At 43.1% G+C, this 21,936-nt stretch overlaps 1 long non-coding RNA gene and 1 other non-coding gene across 2 annotated transcripts; both read right to left on the bottom strand.

Annotated features, from left to right (window-relative positions):
- Positions 1 to 3,282: 3,282 nt before the first annotated feature.
- LOC104835280 lies at positions 3,283 to 19,631 on the bottom strand. The gene is made up of 3 exons (XR_774717.1): positions 19,539 to 19,631; positions 13,792 to 13,890; positions 3,283 to 3,605 (listed from the first exon to the last, which is right to left on the bottom strand). It is a non-coding gene; the product is annotated as an uncharacterized LOC104835280 (long non-coding RNA).
- On the bottom strand, positions 11,972 to 12,061 carry TRNAY-GUA. Its single transcript is given in 2 exon segments — positions 11,972 to 12,007; positions 12,025 to 12,061. It is a non-coding gene; the product is annotated as a tRNA-Tyr (tRNA).
- Positions 19,632 to 21,936: the final 2,305 nt, after the last annotated feature.

A 21,936-nucleotide genomic window follows, 5' to 3' on the forward strand; every position in this document is an offset into this window, starting at 1 on the left:
AAGTCACCTCCCCAAGCAGTGAGTTAGGCAGCGAGGCTTCAACAGAAGCGGGATGGGGGCTTCTGCAGCAAACTCCCAGCAAATTAGTCCTGTCCTCCCGCCCTCCAATATGGTCATGATTATTTAAAAGCAGGGGAATACCAACTGTTACATCTGTACAAACACGCCACAGGAAACCAAATTGTAAAGACATCAGCAATCAAGACCAGACTCTTGGTTTGTTTGTTCGGATATCAACATCCACTAAAGACAGCCCCGATCACGGCTGTAATTGGCACGGCAGTAAATGTTCCTGAGGCGATGTGGAAGGTGAATAGGGCAAGGTGGGCAGAGAGCAAACCTGGTCTCTCTGGGATCCCCCACTGTTTCAAGAACAACTTGTGAACTGTTGTGGAGCAGGGCATAACTAAATTAGTCTGGGGAAGAGAAGGGTCACACAAACATGTCCCGGTCAGCATCATTCACTCTGGCATTTTGCTTGACGTTCATTCTGAAGTTCAAGCCAGGAAGCTGCCACAGACACCATTCAGCTACAAGCTCTTCTCTCTCCTCCTGAAAACATCAAGTAACCAGACTATTACCCACAACCAGAAGTGTGCCTGCTGTTCCTCGTGAGTCTTGCAAAGTGTGAGGCATACTTTTCCCACCAACAATGATAAAAGGTTGGTTTGTGTGTTTGTCTGTTTGCTTTAATGATTAAACATTTATCCTATAGGGGATTTCTTCTTTGGAGGTTAAAATAATGAAAGAGACCAGGATTTTTTTAACAATTCACCTAATGTGGCCCAAATGTTCATGTATCATCTCTGTTCTTGAATCTTGGGCACCAGTTAAACATCATACCTACTATAAGATACCTAGTTATAATGCAAGCATTAGCATTTAGCACACATTTACTCAGAAAAAACAAGCCCGTGCAAACTATGAATATCTCAACTTCAAAAAATCCAGGAGAGTCTCTTTTAAAAACCTCCAGGAGGAGACTTCCTTTAATGTTCTGAGTGCCTTCAAGTCATTCACAAATTAACAAGCACAGAGTATTAATAAACTGAGTAGCTTAAGATGTGCATGTGGTCTTACTCTCATGGGGGCGGGGGGGGGGGAAGAACCATGCCTTCCTGCATTAGAAGACCATACCAAAAAGAACCCCCAAAACCATAACGCTGCAGGAAATTCAGCAGCACACTTTCCTCCTGTGGTCTTCCACTGTCATAGGCACCCTAAAAATAAGGGGGAAATTCTGTTTTGTCTTTTGTCGTCTGTACAGAAGAAAATGCATCTCTTCTGCATGCTGCATGTCTCTCTAGTGTATCAAGCGTTAGCACATGCAGGCATGAAATACAGTGATAAGATTAATAACAACAATATACAGTTGTTGCTACAAATGCATTCTTTTGCATCAAGACCTCAAGTAAGTTAATAGCTTCAGTAAATATTTAAGAATATGCTGAAGCCAATGGGACTTAGGTGCTTTCCCTCACTGGGCCCTTAACATGCGAATATGAGCTTCTATTTGATCAGCTCCCAAAATCATGAAAGTAGTGGCTAAACTAATGCAGAACTCACCAGAATTTGCCAGATCCTGCAACACTAGAAACAGGACCACTCCTTGAAACTAGTGACACTTTAAAACAGATAAGAAAAAGTACTTTTTTGCAGCAGCAGCAGGTAATGATTTCTAGAATCTGTCCCTGCCTTGTCTTCTTTCCTGCTCCTCTTGGGATGGAAGCAATGCTGCTTACCCCTTAATCTTTCCCAAACCTCGGCTATCATCATTCCCCAAACTAGGGAAACTTGCAGAGCAGAGGGGAAATCTATGTTACTAGAGAGAAATGTGGAAAGTTGAGTCGTTTTAAGAACCAGAAAAGAAACCAAAACCCAGATATAATATTTCTCTCCTGTTTGGGGCAGGGGGGACACCTAAAAATAACAACAACAACAAACCCTAAAACCAGTTTGGTCTAGTTATGATAATCTAGGCATAACATTTATATGAGAACATAAAACACAGCACACAGCTGTAAGTAAAACAATATGTGTGTTCCTGAATAATGGGAAAATAGCTTGCCAATAAGGATATATTTTGAGCAAATGAAAGATGACCTGGAATTGACTCTTGAGTAACAACTTGATTACTTATAAAAATAGGACGTAGGGAAAAAGAAAAAGGGAGAGGAAGCAGTGGTTGGGAAGAGCTTATGTTATGTGGTATTTGATGTATTTACTTTGAAAAGTTTCCTTTTGATGAATAATAAAAACAATGCCGTAACAGCCACCTTCATGCCAAAAAATAAGATTGGCTAGGGATTTTACAACTAATATGGCTCTACTCACCCAGATTCTCCATGTCAGAAGGCCACGTTTAAGCTTAGATGGCGAAACTGGAGCAAAAGAGGTTGAATAAAGAGCAACTCTGAAGGCAAAGGGAGAGGAGAGCATGTGGCACAGCTCCTTGAGAGAGAGCTTACCGGCTCTCCAGCCTGCAAATTGTTTCCATGCTGGTGTGCAGAGCAACACCCTAGTGTGCCTTGGAAGAGACCCAACACGCTTACCAGCTAATGCATTTCTTTCTTTTAATATCCAAGGTGAGCTCAGTGTTCATAAAAGTACAAGATTGCCAGGCTTGTTGGCTGAAGCAATCCGCCACCACGGGTGAGACGTTTACCCCCTGGGCTCTAGGTCCTCCACGTATAAGGCAGAGCTGCCAGGTATGCGGCAGGGGGAAGAAGGGGGACAACACAACCCCGCGCCAGGTTATTGCTGGGGAAGCTTGTTCTGCATGCTTGCAAAATATTTGGGAGGCGTGTTGTGATGCAGGGCCCTGGAAAAAGCCACGGGTGAATGGTAGTGCATTCACCTGTACCCACCCAAGTGATTAATGCCCAGACTACCCCTACCCTCCTTGAGCCCCCCAGCCCTGACCCCTCAGAGACACCAGCGCTAGGGATGTCTTTGCAACTCCCTGGATTCTCATCTTTCTGTTGATGCTGCATGCAGTGGTATTTTCTGGAACAGCATTTTACACCAGTTTCAAACTTCTCTATAGTCAAAAAAGCCTTTTATGGGTTTCTTTCAACCTGTACTTGCATTCTGATTTCACCCCTGTGAAATAAACACCTGTCTCATCCTTGTCCCTCTTCTCCTTTCTCATATGTGTAATGGACTTTTTCCCTTTGCTGGTTCTCTCCACTTCTGTATCTTTGCCCATCTCTCTCTCTCCTTCTGAGACATTTCTTTATTTTTAAATATCAGCCTCGAAGTCTTTCTCTCTAATCGCTGAAGAACGCGGTATTGAGGTCAATTGCAATGCATTTCTGCCTAGCTCAAGAGCTGAGGGGCTTCCTTGAAAAATACCCCAGACGATTGCTTTCATAGCGATGAGGGAGCAAAGTTCAGGCCTTGTCCTGATTTCCAGTTAATCTGAGCTTACATGAAAGCTCCCCATGATACACAAAGAAATATTTACTATATGATTTTAAGCAACGTTTCCTGCTTTGCAAAAACAAAGTTAGTGTTTGAGCTGGGTTTTCTGTCCAGTGTGTTTCTGATATACGGTGCTTGTGATGGCATCCTGACAGGTTTCTTCTTCACTTTCTCAGCTGGACCTGTTCACAGGAAATAGGAGGACCAAGATTTATATACTTAAAGCAGCATTTTGTGGCTTACATGACTAACTCAACAAAGGTCAAGCAGTGAGAAGCAAAGAATGGAGGAGCAAGTACAGAGGCAACACAGAGAAGTGAACCCGATTAATTTTTCCCTTGGAAATACTAGAGAAAGGATAGCTTTCCTTGGAGAACATGCATTTGTAACGGAGATGTTGCCAAAATTACTGGGGTGACTAAAATGTGGAGTGCAACTACTTCATCTTTTATACAGCTCTGTGTCCACAAAGGGTAAAGCCTGCAGAAAGCAATAAGCCAGCAGAACGTCACAGTTATTAATCTGGGGTATTTTATCTCTTTTCTCTGGGTATATCTATTAGCTGTGCATGTGACTCTTTAAACAAAACCTTTTCCTATGTCCTTTTCTTCTTACATCCCCCTCCTTTGTTCTTTTATTGGTTTAAGCTGTAACTTACCGGGTCAAGAAAATCATTCCCATTTTTATTACAAGTCTCTATAAATAATAAGTCATACATATGTTAGGAGTAAGAACTAGAAGTAATTATTTGCTGAGGTCTGTCTTTCCTAGCAAAGAAAGAGCAGCCATCATTTGTGTGGATTTTTTTAATAAAGTGGGTATCGCCATGTGCACTGGGCAGAGAAAGGCCTCTTCAGAAAGAATACAAATGGGAAGGAATCTGTTGGCGCCTTGGCTTCAGTGAAGCCATGTTTCAGAGGGCTTTTCACCAGTCATTAGCGGGGTGGGGGGAGAGGGGCTCCAAGTCACATTCATTCTCAAATCACTGATGATCCCTTACCACTCGCCTTGACGTTAGGCTTTTTTATTCTGTTTTAATAGGGGGATATGGGATTTCTTTATAATTCATTCCATAATTCTACCTGCACTCCCCTTGTAAGGTGGTAGTTGATGAGAAAAATGCCTCCTCACTGCAGCCTTAAAAGAGCAATCCACCTCAGATTAAAACCTGGATTTTCTTTCCCTGTCCCTGCGTACACCAGTACATCTCGTCGGGGAGACCTGGGTACCAACAAGCGCTCAGATGACGACTGCCCCCGGGGGAAGCGTGCATCCGTCAGTGCAGGCTCTCCCCAGTGCAGCCTGCTCTCCTCACTGGTATCCCTTTCGCTTCTTTCCCAACAAGGTGGAAAAGGAACCACCTGGTTTTATGCACTACGTCAGTCTTCAAGGTCTCAACCAGCACTCTTCCTTTCCTGAGTCAGCACCTATTTAAACCAGGTACTTTAATGAGGTTTGCCATTTATGCTGTGAGCCTTCCTCTTCATTCTGCCTATTGGCCACCCCGGGGGGATGAGGACTAATAGTAACTGCAAAGTTATGTCAGAGTAGATCTTTATCTTTCCAAGAGTGAGTTTCTTCGCTCTCCTATCCACTGCTATGAATCGCATTTCCTACGCTTCCAAGGACTGCGCAGGTAAGCGAGTTTCTGTGCAGAAACACCCAACATGTGGTTTCAGCATTGCTCCGTTGCCTTTTTATTTTTGATTTTTTGTTAAATTTTACACCATTTTACAACACATACATTGTTGCTACATTGTGACAAGCTTTTGACTAGTAAGGAAGAAGCTTTTACAATTGGCGTTTCTGAAAAGGCTCCAATTTATTTCTCATAAAGATCCTTGGGATAAAAAGCAGATTAACGTTCAGAAGCAAGTTAAATGAAAAATTGAGGCTGCTCAGAGGGAGATGTTAAAGGCTGACTGGCACAAAAGGGTACTTTCTGGCAAACTTCTCGAAGCACTAAAAGAAAAGGGTCAAGAGTCATCAGCTTAAGTAATGATCTCCAAGGCAAAAATATTGGCTGGCCAATACCATAACTACAATGGACTATTATATGTATGTTCTATAGGCTGAATGCATCAATTATACTCATCATGGGGCTTCTTGAACATGCTTAAATTGCTATTTCCTTTTATTCAATGTGATAGCATATAAATTAATGCAAAGGCATACATGAGAGTATTTTATACCTTCTCTCCTCTGTTTTAAATGTTGGGGATCAGTGGTTTCACTATGAATAATTTAGAGGGAAAAACTTTCAGAACTGAGGGGGGTGGTAGGGCACGTCTGTGTCTGCGAGAGAAGTTCTGTCCACTAACCACACTTATGTAGGATGGGAAACAGCTTTGCCAATCAATAGAGCATCATAATTCCTCTCCTAACAGGAAATGAGGACTCAGTGCAATACTGCAGTTTTAATTTTAATGCAATTTAAAAGAAAAAAACACCCAGCACCAGATGCTCATCAGAAGACCATTAAATGTTATTACTATATGCTATTTCCCTTAGGAACTCTCATGGTTAAAAATCAACAACAAGAAGCAGCCTATACCCTTTTATAGTGAACCTCTTCAGCTGCAGTTCAGTTAAAAGGTCTGACAGGTCACAAGACTCATCACAAGTTTGATTATTTCTCAATAGGCAAGCTGAGATGAGGATAATTGCTATGTTTTTAGAGACCTTCTCACCACAGAGCCCCTCACGCTCTCCTTCCTTCAGCCTGGTGAAATGTGGCTCAAACACAGCTCGTGTCCTCTCTGCTTTTTTCACCGTCCTTTCCTAGATACATGTACTGTTTCATTTCTCACAAAGGACTGAGCACTGGCCCGTTCACATGCACGTGGCTCCCTGCAGGAAAGCAACAGCAGGCCACAGCTGGTGGGTGGGTGGACGCACCTCCAAGAAGGGCTCCTGCACCAGCAACCCTCCACTCTCCTCCGTCCCCATTTGACCACAGCAGAAGGAGCTCTCCGTTCCAGCACGCACCACTCAGCTCTCCTGGCACGGAGTCAGCGCTGGAAAACTCGTTGTGGCAGTGCTCTGAGATTTAATATGGCAATATCCTCCTGGAGTTTTATTCACGGGTAGTTTGATATCTTTCTGGGAGAAAGAGTCAAGGACATCATTCAGGCTGCAAAGCTGCTGCAAACTGAAATCAAGGGAAAACTCATTGCTAGTTTCTTGGAGGGTTACATCAATGGTTTCCCAAAAGTGAGGAACTCCAGAAGTGAAGAAAGGTGGTCAGGACACACAACAGTCAGAGCCTCTGAAGGTTCAGGTGACTTTTCCTGCTCTGCTGCAGCCTCTCAGGACCCATTACTCAACAGCAGCAGTCTTAGGGACTAACAATGTTATGTGAAGTAGGGACATTGGTACCTCTCCATGTCACAGGGACATGAGGATGGATACACTAAGGAGGACTGTGTGGCGTTCAAAACATGGTGATCCCAGAAAAGCCTTATATTGACATTAAAATTATTAGGGGGAGGTTTAGCTCCACACACTCTAACAAGGGCAACACCCCAAGTCTGAATTTGAAGAGACCCTTAATTCACAAATACAGATCTTCTCAGGCCTCTATAAGGTTTGGGGGACTTAAGCGGCAGTCATCCTTCACCTGTTCACATTTCTTTTCCTCAGCCTTCAAATAAATGTACTGACCCAAGAACCAGCAGTAACTTTCCTCCCATAATCCCTGGGAAACGGAGGGGTAGTATACCGCAGGAAAAAGGAATGCTGAAACCTCTTCAGACTCAACAAAGAAGGAGCCAGGACTCTTAGCATCCCTCCTAAGCACAAAAGCACAGACAAATGGACAAAGACTCCCTTCTTAGGAACTGGCAACAACACAGTACATCCAACTCACAAGTTATATAGAAAGAAGTGGTTTGCAGTGTTGAAGAAGCATCTGACGCTGCTTTCTGTGAGGAGGCTGGTGTTACTTAAGTAATACTCTCACTGTAACCAATGGGAATCTTGCCCAAGTCAGGAGTAAATGAAATACCCTAGCTAAATATATTATGTTGGCTAGGGCCAGGCAAGGTACCTTGCTAAAATTGGTCTTTTACTCATATATTTGGGTTACAACACTCAAGGTTTTGCTTTTTGAGCGATGTGTATCTGGTTCTGTAAGGATTTGGTACCAGCTTCATTTTCACAGCAGACGGCTTTAAGCAGTCAGCTAAGTAACCCCAATGCTGCAGTGACAGTGCTGAGAATCTTCTAGGAAATGAAGCCGAACAGCTACAGCACCTCATCACTAAGGAGTAATTGAACACTTTGATATGATAATTGATTATCGTGCATTGATTAAAGCTGACAAGAGAGCATACAATCTCCAGATGACTTTCAAATTACAAAGCCACAAACTTCAAAGCTTATTTGGATTCACACAACAAAATACATTTTGTTATTTACAATGTAAAAAAAAAAAATCCTCATAAATGAGGCAAGAATTTTAAAACAGTAAATGGTGAAACAGCACAACTTGAAATAAGGAACTAATCAATGCTATCAAAATGGCTTCAGTCTGTCCTGAGGACTCTAATCATTTCCAGATGATAACATGGGACTGATTGGATGTCTCTGGCAGCAATTCTTATCAAGGCCTGATTATAACAACTACAATAGGAAGAAGAAAAATTGGTTGGTAGAGGGTGGTTAAGAAGGCCTGAAGAAATGTGCAAACAGTTGCTCAGTTTGGTGTAAATCCACCCGATCTGGTGCAAGTAAAGGCAGCAACTGCTGTTGGTCATTTCCAGCCATGCTGAGATGCTTTTCATAAATTCAGCCAAACACACACTGGAGAATAGTTTTATTTCATGGTAAAAGCAAACCAATTTGCAACCACTTGCAATTTCTACAAACTAGCAAATCATCAGCAGAGCATCTCGACTTGCTTCCTGGTTTTAAAAGCCTTTTCAACTCTCCTTAATTGCACATTATTTTAATTGCCATGATTCTACCTCTAGAGCTGTAAGGGAGCAGCACAGTTGTTACTATTTATTGGTATTATTACTCCAGACAGAAATCAGGACCATGTTTTCCTTGTCATCATGAAAAACTTTACAAAGATATGACCCTGTTCAAAGAGCTTTATCTAAATCTGCAAGACCAGAGGCAACAGGTGGCTACAAGAGAGCAACGGCAGCAAAAAGAATTTACAGAGCTCAAAGGAAAGCAGTGGGCTCAAGTATAAAGTTAGGTCTTCAGTCCTATCCCTGCTCCAGCGCTACATTTCTGGGCTGAAACCCGATATTGAGGCATGTAGCTCACATCATTCAAAATTTGGAGACTACCCAGCTTTTCTGAAGTTTCTTTAAGGTTAACCAAATTTCCTTAGGCAGGCCGTGCATTGCTCAGTTGTTTCATGTTGTGTTGGAAGAAGCATTTTCTGCAATATGACTTTGATGCAACCAGGTGAAATGAGGTGTCTAGAGCAAGGCTGGGATTCATTTATGCTGGAAAATCAAAACAAAGCTCAAAATATACAAAGTCATTCAAAGCGAGTACAATTGAGAACTTGGAGTTACCCCAGTGCCAAAATTGCACTTTTAATTTTTAATGAAAAGCTACTTTCAGAATGAGCACAGACAAGACCAGTCACAAACCACGTAACACTCGCTGCTTAGCAAAGGTGCAAAATAACCACATAAGATGTACTGCGGAGACAAACGACTGGATCAGACTCAGCAAGCTGTCCTACAGGAATGCGAGCACTGCTCTTCCTTTGGGGAGAAAGTACAGATATTTTGCAGTATGTTTATGCCAACTGAATGAGCTTCAGTTTCTTCATCACACAGTATGCTGCATCTAAGCTAGGGGATAGGTTAAAAATCTGTTTTGGGACAAGAAGTGAGACAACAAGAAGAAAAAAGTATTTTGGAAAGGGAAGGAACATCCCACTCATCCCACTGATAACAAACATTATCTTGTCTAACAGGAGCTTACTACTGCTAGTCTATTGTGTCCCCAGCTGGTTAGGACTTTGTTTCGGAGGTTTGGTCCATGGGATGCCACTTCTGAAACAAGGACACGGTGACCTTCATAATGTCTGATGGGCCAGAGAAGTTTGGCTGTGAGAGAAAGCTTATTCAAGATTAAAGAGAAAGTGAAGCTCCTAAACATGGAAGACTATAACATTTTTAAATACTTCCTACCTTTGTTGTCTGAAGTTCAACTCACATGTGCAAGAAAAACACCAGAACTTTATTTAAATTCACATTTCTGGCTTGATGGCTACATTTGCTGGAACTTTTATAAAATTACCTTGTGCGGATGTCATTGCAGAGAAAGACACAGTGTCCATGTCACCACTGTGTCAGTATGGGGCAGTCCTGGTGGCTGAAATAGCATGACATGAAACAGCCACAGGATAACAGAAGCTAACCACATCAGGTGGTATTCTCCACCAGGACCCGGTTACCCACTGGTGTGCAGTAATATGAGGGTGAACCCATGCTGCAACAACTCACCCTTTCCAACTACAGAAAGAACACCATCTGCAATGACAACCTACTTTTAATTAAACCCTTCTCCCTCCATTCTCGTTTCAGTCATAGCTTGTGCAACCCAGACTGAAATATTACATCAGCAAAGATCTCCACATCAACAAAATACCTGTGAGGCAGTCAGTCCATTCATTAGTCACCACCATTCCCCAGTCTTAGGGAAATCATTGGTGCCTTCTCTGATACCAGCACAAGGATTTACTTTTCATGATTATTGGCAGATTTTGAATCAAAAGCTTCAGGCTTACTGCAGCAATTAAACGCATGAATCATGTATTCACTCATTTGGAAATACGGTCACCAAGACTGTAAAAGGTGCATTGCAAGGAGAAAATCTGTCCCAGGTGCCACGGGACAGATTTGTTACCCAGGCTGGTTACAAATACACCTGAGTTCCTCCTGTGGCATCACCCAAGACTCATACCCCTCTCCTCCTCCTCGTCTAAAGTGACTGCCGGATTCCCACCGGTGACACTGCTGCTGTGCATCCTCCTCCCTGGGACTCCTAGCAGGACTGGGAAGGCGGCTGCTTGCCTTTCCCACCCTTGCTTTTACAACCCCATCCCACTGTGGGAGGACCTATGGAGCAATAAATGCATGGCCTGCCCACCCCCCAGGGCCTGGAGGGCTGGTTGTGTTGTTAAGAGGAGAGGCAGAAATGCCTCCATCCCCATGCTGAAAACCCATTATGGTCACGAGGTTTTAAGTGTGTACTGCTATGCAGGCTGAAGAGGAATTAGTGCAGCTGGATTTGGAAGGACAAAGAAAACTGGTGTTCTACTATGATCGATGGTCATTGATCTGACGCTAATTAGTAAAGAAAAAGTCTTTTAAAATACTGAAATTGCATATAATTGCTTGATTATTCATTCTAGCTTAGTCCTGGTTCCTTGACGCATTTGACCCAACTTCTAGCAAATATTTCTCATTAAGCAATACTAATATATTTATAACACAGTGAAAGGTAAGAAACCAACCAAAGTTGCCACCTCCTTCTCCTATCATTGTTTGGCTTAGCACTGTGCTTTGCATGAGGAGATGCTTTGCATGAGAAGCTTTGTATGAGCTTTGGGATTTGGATCCCTAATGTCGTCTCATCTAATATAAACATCTAAAAACCTCTAATCTTTTCTTTAATAAAGCTTCTTACAGACCTCTCAGAGCTCATTGTGTCTTATGAAAGTGAGTTCCCTGAGTCAGTTTCCTGTGTGAAACAAAATTTTCTTTAACAGATCACAGTGCCCTCTTTTCTACTCTCTGAAATTTTCTGATGTTGGTTTCTGTATGAATGAGTTCTTAGAACGCCTCCTTAACCTGGCCTGTGGTCTCCTTTCACACGGTTCTACTGCCTCTCTCTTACCCATTTCCTTTGTAGCCAGCCCCAACCTTTACAATTCTTCATTGAAATGGACAGTGCATGGAAATGATACACCTCAGAGCAGTGGGCACAATGGTATTCACAACCCTCTCGTGAGGCCAATGATTATTGCATGTAGTGGCTGTCTCAGACAAATATCTGAACCTGAATGACCATGGTGTTCCTGTCCTCATGAAAAGATCTTTCTTCCCCATCTCTCTTAGCCCACCCCCCCTCAAAACCTCAGAACTTCAAAATGCAAGAATGGGATAGGAAAAGTGGTGAAACCAGAAACAAGGAGGACCCAGTAACTGGACCTCCCTCCATTTTCCACACCCAACTCAGCTAAAAGAGGCTCTGCAAGCTCTGCGCTGTGGGTCTGCTCTAGCTAACAAGGGTCTGTGGAAGGTGTTGAGCCCCTGCAGAAGAGAAGCTCGTATGATGGGGATCAACTGATTAGGTAGAGAAGTGGCAAAGGTCAAAGCACCATTGCTGTAAGAATCAGCTGAAGCAGACAAGGCAGGTAGTAAAAATGAAATCCTTGAAAGTGGTATGTTTTAAGTAGGCTAAATTTCTCACGGGGTCTCAAGAGGCATATAGTTGGAAAGGGGAGCTCTGCAAAGTTGTAAATTCCAGAAATAAGTGAAAGACAAAAACCAAAACAAAACTCCAAAACCTTTCCTTCGAGCCGGAATTGAACCAGCGACCTAAGGATTACTTTCTACAAGCAGCCTACAGTCCTCCGCTCTACCAGCTGAGCTATCGAAGGAAGATGAAGAAGGGTTGCCAAGAATGAGTCAAGACTGTATCAACAATAGCCTTAGGCTCTAATGGGTTTCCATATGTATTGCTTTTCACAACAGCAAAACAGTATCCAAAAAAAAAAGACACAAAGCTAACTTCCCTGCAAAATTGGATTTTGGTTACAAAACTGCCAGTTTTCTGCCAAATAGTTCACAGCTCTTGTAAGACTGTTGGTGGTGGTAACATTAAGGTTGGAGTTCCTGTGATGGCCCATATGAAATCTATCTACTGTTTGACAAAGAAATTTGCCCGCTCTTCTGTGACCTTGCCACATTTCCTAAGCAGAGCTAGGAGAAGAGGACAACTCCCCTCCACACAATTCCCCACAACAGTTCTCCGGCCAAGTCCAATAACAAATCAGCAAACAAATCAGTTAGCACGCTCCCCAACAGCTTCCACAGCGAATGTAGAGGAATGAAGGAAAAGGAGGGGAAGGAATAACCATTGAGATTTTAATTCTAATCCCATCAACTCCCACGGTGCATGTGAGACCCCTGGTACACAGATGAGGTTGCAATATCTGGCATTTGCAACCAGTGGCCTCCCCAACCCCTGGGCCTGGGAGGCCGAGCCCTTTGTGAATCATCTGCATGAGTGCCGCAGCTCACAGCTCTGGCAATTGAAAGCAAACTACTCTCTTTTTGAATTACAGTGATTCACAAGCATCTCCGCTGTCTGAGCAGCAGGGTGGGGCGGTAAGCTGTGAGCAGACACCCTGTTTGCCGAAACCACGCCATCCTACTTGCCATCCTACTTGCGATGGGAGTGTGTGTAGCAGTGTTACCTCAGTGCCCTACAGCATATCCATCCTCAACCCATGCTTACCGCCACCTCCTCCTTATGATTCAACCCCAAACACTGGGCTGTTTCAGCAAGCACGTAGCCAGCAGGTTGAGGAAAGTGATTATTCCTCTGTATTCAGCACTTAAGAGCTTGCATTGGGAATGCTGTGTCCTGCCTTAGCTCCCTGGTACAAGACAGCTGAGGACATACTGGAGCAAATGCAGTGGAGGGCCACCAACGTGGCCAGGGGGCTGGAGCGCACGATGTAGGAGGGGAGGCAGAGAGAGCTGGGCTTGTTCAGCCTTAAGAAGAGACGGGTAAAGGGGGATCATACTGCAGTCTGCAACTACCAAATGAGAGAGGATGGGGAAGGCAGGGCCACGCTCTGCTTGGGGGTGCACAGTGAGAGGACGGGAGGCAACAGGCACAAGCTGACGCCAGAGAAATTTTGATGAGATATAAGGGGAGAAAAATACCATGAGAGTAAAAATTTTCACGATTGCAAAGGTTGCCCGGGGAGTGGAATCTCCACCCATGGAGATACTCAAAGCTTGTCTGGACACAGCTCTGAGCAACCTGACCTAACTTAAAAGTCTACCCTGTCTGGAACAAGAGGTTGGACCAGATGGTCTCCAGAGGTTTTTGGCAAACATACACCAAAGTGACCCCCACATCAGGAAGGTAACTTCACAGAGTAGATGAACTCACAGCAAAACTACTTCTCTGCCTCGAAAATACAGCTCTTTGTCTCACAATCAAAGTCCCACACACATTTTATTTATTTTCGTACTAAAAGATAACTTAAGCCTCCTCTACTGCTAAAAGCAGCACAGATCTTGATAGAAATTCAGTAGGATGTATCCCTGGTTTTGTTCATGGGAATATAGGAAGGTCAGGAAATATTTGACTTACCTACAAGGTACGTTGCAGCTTCTCAGAAGGCCTAATCCTGGGACCTGTGATCTGTCATGACATTCATGTACCCACCAACGACTATCAGGTCAGCTGATGCTGTAAAGAAAAACATAGGATGGTTAGAAACAGAACTGCTGTGTGCCTGTCAGGGCAATATCTGCACTCTCTGGGGTCAGATGGTCTTGGTGGGAGGAGGTCCCCGAGATACCCATATGCAAGAATGTGAAGTTAATCTTCTGCTGGAGTAAGAATGGCACAACAGATAACATGGACCCAAGCTCCTAAATCAGAGCAGATAGCAGGGCTCTAATCTTTTCCAGTTTGCAGACCCCACAGTATTTTCCAGAGGCACTTCAGGCTCCTTTCAAACCAGTTTAAGCCTATTGTCATGAGTCTGCCTTATCTGAGTTACCTTTCACAGACCCCTTAAAAATAATTCGCTAGTCCCACCCGTGCATTCAAGGACACCAATACTGAAAATCACTGCTCTATCCAGTTTAACTCATTCGCACTGTCATCTAATCCAGTGGTGAGGTACCAAATACAGACTTCAGGGGAAGTATCACCATCTCTTTGCTGTCAAAAGTTGTTACTGGTGAAGATAACCCTAAACAACTTGTACTTTCCTGTAAGAAATCAGTAGCAGTTAAGTCAAGATAAAAATTCAAATGAAATCAGATAAAAAGTGGATGCTGTTACTATCTATGCATGAACAAATGGGATGCAGAAACCACGGTGTTGCCTTGACAATAAAAAGCATTGGAGTTCTCTTTTTGTGGAACTTGCTAGCAGTGATGTATGGGTGATTTGTGAGAGATATTCTCCTAAACTACAAATGTACCCCCCAGGGCAGCTTTTCAAAGTAGATATTCCTAGGAAAATATTAATTAATTTTTTTCCTTGATTTTTTGAACTTGGTAAGCTTTGAATGCTTAACAGAATTAAATTTTGGCATGGAGTTCATGAAAGATCTCTGATTATTTCGATTCTTTTAACTGATTAAATGAAGATACCAAGCTTTGAGAGCCATGTGACTGGAGCCCTGAGCTATATAAAGGGAACAGCTCACCTGTTTCATGTGGTGTAGAATAAGATGAAAGGAAAGGATGTAGCTTGAAAGCAGGATGGAGAACAGCCAGAGGTAAAGCTACTAATAGCTGGACTGTATAATTACACTTGGTAATGCTATGTGTTTTGTTAAGCTCAGATTAGCATATGATGGTCTCCAGTGTTTTGTATACTTACAGACCGACTTTCTAACATGGCTTTAGATGATTTAAAGGGTTTTTTCCAGTGAAAAGCTTTAAAAAATCTGGTTGATTCTGAGGGACTTGGGGGGATTGTTTTCTTTTCTTTTGAGGTGGAAATACGCACATGCTCTGAATATGAGCAATAGATTGGACTCGCAATGAATCTGTGAAATCTTTGTGTTCACTTTAATTCCACCCGGTGTGTGTTACACACCACTGGTTGGCTGCTGTGGCTTCTGCACCACCAGCTAGTGATGAACTCAGGATATCTCAATCTGGGAGTCTCCTGTGATACCCCTGCAACAGAGGAGGAGGTTTTGCTAAAGACTGCTGCTCACAGCAACTTGAATGGAGAGTCTGAAGCATCAGCGAAACAATCATCTCCCTCTGTCTACCTGTTAAAATTCAAGATAGAAATCTCTTTGGGCCGGACTATCTTTGTACTTAAAGGCTGAATAGCAGCTGGCACAACAGACCCCCAGCCCTGTCTGATGCCCCCAGGCTCTGTTGTGATGTAAATAATATGTACGACTCCTTGGGCCAGCTTCAGAGACAACTTTAATAATGTGTCAGCGCGAATGAATGCCAAGGGGCAGAAAGGTGGGAATGCAGAAAGAGAAGAATCGGGAGAGAGTACACGAAGGTTTCATACAAAGGAAGTCTGAATGCATGGCACAGTGTGGGCTGCATTTCAGGAAACACAGAGTTTATAGGCCATTACTACACCTATCAGTTTTTGTCGTGCTCAGAGAACCTGCTTAACGCTTCTGATGCTGCACCGTTATCAGTAACAGACATCCAGAGGAAAAGTATCCTTCGAGTATTCAAAGCCTAAGCTGTATATGCTTACCCACAGATATACCTAGCTTCATTTTGCTACATAACAACCTTATAGGTCTGGGATGGCTTCTAAGATAAAAATATTTTCTTTACAGCTAAATTATTTTAATTCATTTTTCTTCATATATATGACCAGTTCCATAAGCAATTAAAACACAGACACTGAAGACTCACGGCAGTGCTTGGACATCAGATTCAGATTGCACAACCCTCTTCAGGCAAACAGTTTAGCACCAGCAGCGATTACACAAGTGCCTGAGAGCTCATCCCATCAGTGGGCATGGAAAGGAATAGCCTCCATGTAATTGTCAACCTATTCTTCAACAAGTTAAACATTTGGCCCTGTTAAGTCAAGATGAGAAATGCAGTGAGTAGCATTCCCATCTTCTCTCCCACAAAGGGTTCCAAGTCTTGCCCTTCTCCTGGTGAAAGACAAGACCAATAACATGTGAGCTGTTCTGAGATGATGATCAGTGCAGAAAGTTTTGATAATTGGGTGGCAATTAACCACAGTCGGGACATGACGTTATTCAGATACAATGGACTAGCTCCTAGCCGTTGTAAATAATCAGTCATCAGAGAGCCTGACCCCTATGTAGTTTAGCTTAAGTTTCCATTCAACAAGTACCACATTGGACTTTTTTTGTTTAAGCAAAAGCTCAGCTAATCACCCACAGGCTCTCTATGCCCTGGTCTCATCCCAACAGCGAGGCAGAGGAGGGTATTTCTGGTTGATGTCTTCCATTTTCCAGCCGTGCTTATTCCCCCCAAAAGTAAATGTTGCTTCGCGATAGCAGTCGTAAAGGCTGTGGTCTCACTGTAGGCTTCAGTGTCAGCAAACCCCTGCATCATCTGGGGGAGGGCAGCAGCGTGGAGGACAAAAGTGGCACTGTCTGGGGGAGCCCGCTGCCTCCGGTGACCCCTTCCCTGCGGGAGGCAGCCCTTCCACACAGCCACTTCCCTTTCCCGTCCTCATCAGGCCTCTCAAACTATAAAAGCCCTAATGAAAATGAAACATGCACGTCATATATAACAAGGAGAGGCTCAACTGCTGGTAAAAAAAAAAAAGTGTGAAATTACAGTATCAGTGTGAGAGGGAGAGATATGAGCCCTCATTCCCCAGGAGAGAATTTGAAAGTGTGTAATTTTTTCTGTTCACAAGCAGCATTTAAGGGACAGCTTTTGGAAGCTGAGAGGAAGACCTGGAAGAAAAATAGCACTTACTTACAAGCGGAATGAGTATTTGTGCCCTAAATGTTTGGGACCCTTTTTTGATACATCAGCTTGGTTTGGCATGGGGCCATGTGCGTGCACAGCCCTGGTGAACAGGTACAGCTCCTAATGTGTTCTTCTGTCCACAGCTAATGCTTTATCTAGCCTTTCTGAAGACCAAACAGCAAATCCTTTAGGGATCACCAAAAAAAAAAAAAAAGAAAAAAGAAAAAGAGTAGGGTACAACTTTTTGGCTGGCTTTCCTCTTCACAGAAGAATTTAGCAGTCCTGGGTAAGAAGGAGACTCGCCTGTGTCGGGTCTGGCTGTGGCAGGGGATACTAGCCTCTCGCACTCATGAGAATCTAATTTATTTTTAAAGAGCGCTTTAGTATAGCATAACAATATTACCACACATCTTGCTCAAGCAAAGAATTTTTCCAATCTATATTCAGTGCCAGATAGAGTGACTATAAAATGAGTTACTGTACCTTAAATTTCTGCCTTGGCTATAGTGACAGGAAGCTAATTAGACAAACTGACCATGTCTTCTGGACCCAAATCCACATTACTTTGACACATAAGAATTACCAGCTGCATGAGAGCTCGTGCTTCTGGAGGGAGCTGAACTTAAAGGATGAAATAACAGGTAAAGGAGTGGAGAATGATGGCCACTGTGGGGCCCAAACCAGCAAAGCAGCAGTGTTTAAACTCTCTTCCAGCTAAACTTTAACACCTCAAAATGTGGTCAAAATATGTTAGAAGCATGTCTGAGGCATGAACACTGGGCTCAGACCACATGTAAAACTAAGTTCTAAACACAGTTTGACTTTTCCAGGTTATTCTTAAATTCCAAAGACCAGCATATCGGAGCCAACTGCACACGCTAATCCGGATGGAGCACACCATGCATTTCACAGCCCATGAAGCTCTTGACCTTCTTGACTCTGGCAAGCTTGCTGGGCAGTGATAGACCTGGACCTACTGGGGTTCAGCAGGCCAGGGAACAATCATTTCAAACCTGGGCTTCACTTCAGCCATCAGAAGCAAAACCCTTCAGTCAGGCATGAGTGTTTTCTGATGCCTCTTTTGCAAGCATCTGAGTTTCTGGGAAATTACTCTTAAGAACTACTGTCTTCTTATAGAAAAAAAATCATCTGTCCTGTTCCCACTTCCTTATCAGAATTTGGGCTTCAAATTATGCCCAGATATTATATGGTCCTCTTTTCTGGTATTCCTACCTCTATGTAGTTAGATCCAAACATTTCAGATATCACTAAGTATCAAACAGGGAGAAGGGCAGGGTTAATATCAAATTAATCACAGGTTGAAACAACCTTTCTGAAAGGGATGAGCAAACTTCAAAAAGAACAAACACCCAAAATAATGGCTGCATCCCTATGAGATGTATAGTCCTTCCTTTTTCTTAGGTAGGCTCAGCCAAAAAAAGGGGCACAGCATTCTGAAAGGAGCTGGGCCAAGGGATCTTATTGCTACTATTCTGTGTGTATTTGTATTGCTATAGCACTCAGGGACGTCAAATGGGGATTAGTGTCCCATTGAACTAGGCACTATAAAAACAAACATCACGAAGACAGTTCCCTGTCCCTGAGAGCTAATCTTTGGCCATTTTTCTGCAGCATCTGGCTAGAGCAGGGCATAAGGAAGTGTTTTAGGGTGTACTGCATGGACTGCATTTAACCTCATTTCTATAAGCCTTGTCCTTCCTTAACCTACTGCTCCACTTCTGTTTGGTAACCTAACTCATCACCTCAGTCTAAATGTAGTTTGTGAGCTTCTTGGACAAAAGTCTTTGTGTCATTTCATTTGTTCTGTTTTTTCTTTTCGCGTGGTTTTGAGCCACAAAAAAATAATATACATTACTGAAAACATGAAACAAAATAGCTTCCTTCTCTCTCTAAGAAAAAAATGGATATGATATATTTAAATGTGCATCTTGAAGTGCTATGATTTTGTACCTCTGTAGAGCCTAATGTAATCCTGTGGATCAATGAGCAACACAACTGGTATGGCAATACAAATAAAGAAGTCTGGTCAACATGTATATACATACCAAGTACTTCTCCAGATGATATGCAGACAAAGGAGATATATGTGCAAAATAATTCCCACTGCTTAAATACAAAAAAAGCTGCTGGTATACTGCATTGTGATTGATAAATTGAATTTGCAGGTCCCCATAAAGATAAAGGAATGTGACAAAGTCAGGGCAATACAGTCTTGGCATTTCCAGGACCTGGAACAAAACATGGGCATTCTCCCATCTCTACAGTCATTCCTTCCAGGCCAGCCTCATGTCTGTAGCATCCTCCTCCCCTGCCTGCAGCCACAGCAGCTTCAGTTGCATCAAGAGACCATTTCTTGGCAAAGGAGGGTGTTGGAGCAGTGCCAGTTTCTAACCTATCCTAGGGAAAAGGGACTACCTGGACAGAAGAGTCTATAAGCCAATAGTTAGAGTAGTGCAGTAGGGTCCAACAGCTCTGCCACCACCCATCCATCCCGAATCTTAACAACCCATTCGTGCTCTAGAAGAGGAAAAAAAAAATGTATTTGTTTAAAAGACTGTACTGGAGAACTATAAACAATTCGGGATGTTAGTTTACACAGAGTAGCAAGGGTACAGACAGCGTAATGGTGCAACTCACTCCTGTTTCCTCTCCAGGCCACGTGGATCTGCCCGATTGTCAGCTTCAAACACAGCGACTCTTTCTGCAGGCTTGCAAATCTCAAACTTACTCTGCCCAAAACAGCAGAGTGCATGATAAAGAGTCTCCAAAGAAATTAAGGACTCCCTCAAATATCACCCTGCTTCATTTCACGAGCAGCAGAGAAAGGGGGATCAAAGCTTTTGAAAGCAAATCTGCAAGCAAAAGTGTGCAAAATTTGTGAGCACACGACCTTCCCCGGCCCAGAGTGCCGCACGCTTGGGGAGGCACGGGGCAGCGGGAGCCCCTTCACAGCTCAGCAGTCAAGGCTGAGAGCTATTTGGATTAGATGAGGAATTTCAAGTGGAAACCATCTGAATGTGTGTGTGTGCGCGCCTGTGTCAAGTTGAACTGTGTTTAAAGAAAACAAATGGCTTCTTACAGAACTTCTGCAAGGTCCGGTTCTAAAGGGGGCATAAGTAAGCCCCGTTATTCCTGCCATTGCAAACTTAAATGGGATCGTGTGGGGTTTTTTTCCTGTTCCGAAAGTGAAGAATCAGGAAAAGACCATGACAGCAACAGTATGACTAAATTGGCAAGATATGCTGTAAATAGCTTTGATGCTAAGCAAAAATAAAACAAAAAAAAATCTTATTGCAGCCATTTTAAGATTTCAGCTTCCTTCTTCACCTCTGCCACTAAGCAGGCCTCCTCAACATGTGACAAGAAGAATTCAGAGGGACTCTTGCCAAGTGTTTTCTGACCCAAATCCTAGAGGTATCCTCCATCTGCAGCAACAGACAGCTCGCTGTGGTCTGTCATTACCTTCTGTTTGGTTTTCAACACCAGCTACCCTAGTTAATGAAAGAAGATGCAACCACCGAAGACAATGAACAGACAAATGTTAGCATTTCTGGGAAGCTTTGAGGAAGGCTTCTCTAATCTCAAATAGGCCAGAATACAGAATAATAATGACTGAGGCATGCATATACAAGAGTACTGCTTTAGCGAGCTAGGTAAGCTCAGCTATTAGGAAAACAGGCTGTATAAAGCCTGATGGAGAGGATTTAAGGACAAGAGACGAAAGGCAGAGCTAACTGTTCAGTTTCTGTCACAGCACCACACCTACCTACTCAGCCTCTATCTGCAGGCAATAAATTTCATAGCCTGAAAGCCAGGCAGTCAGAAATATTTTTCCTATAGGACAGAGACAGCTCCACATCCATAATGTTCTTCTACGTAAATGTTTGCATGTGGCCCTTCACATCTAAGGTTTGTAGCAATGCATGGTATTTAGCCAAATGCCATTCCCCTAAAGGGCAGCATATTTTTGTTCTTATAATCTTGCATGGAAATTGAAATGGACATATTTTAACATGGGAAATGTAAACACATTTCCCCTCAGCTAGACACTGCTGAATCACTGTGCTGGTGATGATGGTGGCCTGAGATTTTTCCCTACACATTCCTGACCGAGATTCAGAAACCAACAAGGGAGTAAGTTCACCACAGAAAATTGAATCCCTCAATTTGACCTAGGCACTAGGCTGGGGATTGGGTCTACTTAGCCAGAAAATATAGGCGCCTCATGAGCAAACCTCCGTCATTTTGTTCTTCATCGAGCCTTCCTATTTGATGTAACAAACTCCCATTTACCTACCGCATATACATGCTGTACTTAAAATGCTTGTCTTTGATAAACCATTCTCCCCTTTGAGGATCCATTAGACCCAAAATGAATCGAGCCTAAAAAGCTACTTAAAGCTTTTGGAGAATTCTTTGGATTTCCAGCTTCACATTTCCGTTACTGCGATGTTTGCATTAAGATGCTTGTCTGAGTTCTGCCCTGCAGGATTCGGAAAAAGAAAAATGTTCTTTTTGTACTGAACACAACTGGTCGGTATTTAGCTATTTTTTGTGTATTATGACAGTACCATCTGGCATTCATCTGCCAGGTACCTCAGGAGAATGTCCCCTTCCTACTTGCCTGTATGATGCCGGCCAAAATGATAGAGTACACCAAAGGTTAACTTCCTGTAATATGGTCTCTTGGCTTATCTTGAGTAATACAATAGCTCCTTTATATTCTTAACTTTGCATTTCACATGTTCTGCTGCCTGCCTGGAAAACAGGGTCATAAGAGATTCTTATGGGTCAGACACCTCCTAATGCGAAG

The sequence above is a fragment of the Haliaeetus leucocephalus genome, unplaced genomic scaffold (genome assembly GCF_000737465.1).
Source record: "Haliaeetus leucocephalus isolate CR32 unplaced genomic scaffold, Haliaeetus_leucocephalus-4.0 Scaffold373, whole genome shotgun sequence".
Taxonomy (NCBI): Eukaryota; Metazoa; Chordata; class Aves; order Accipitriformes; family Accipitridae; genus Haliaeetus; species Haliaeetus leucocephalus.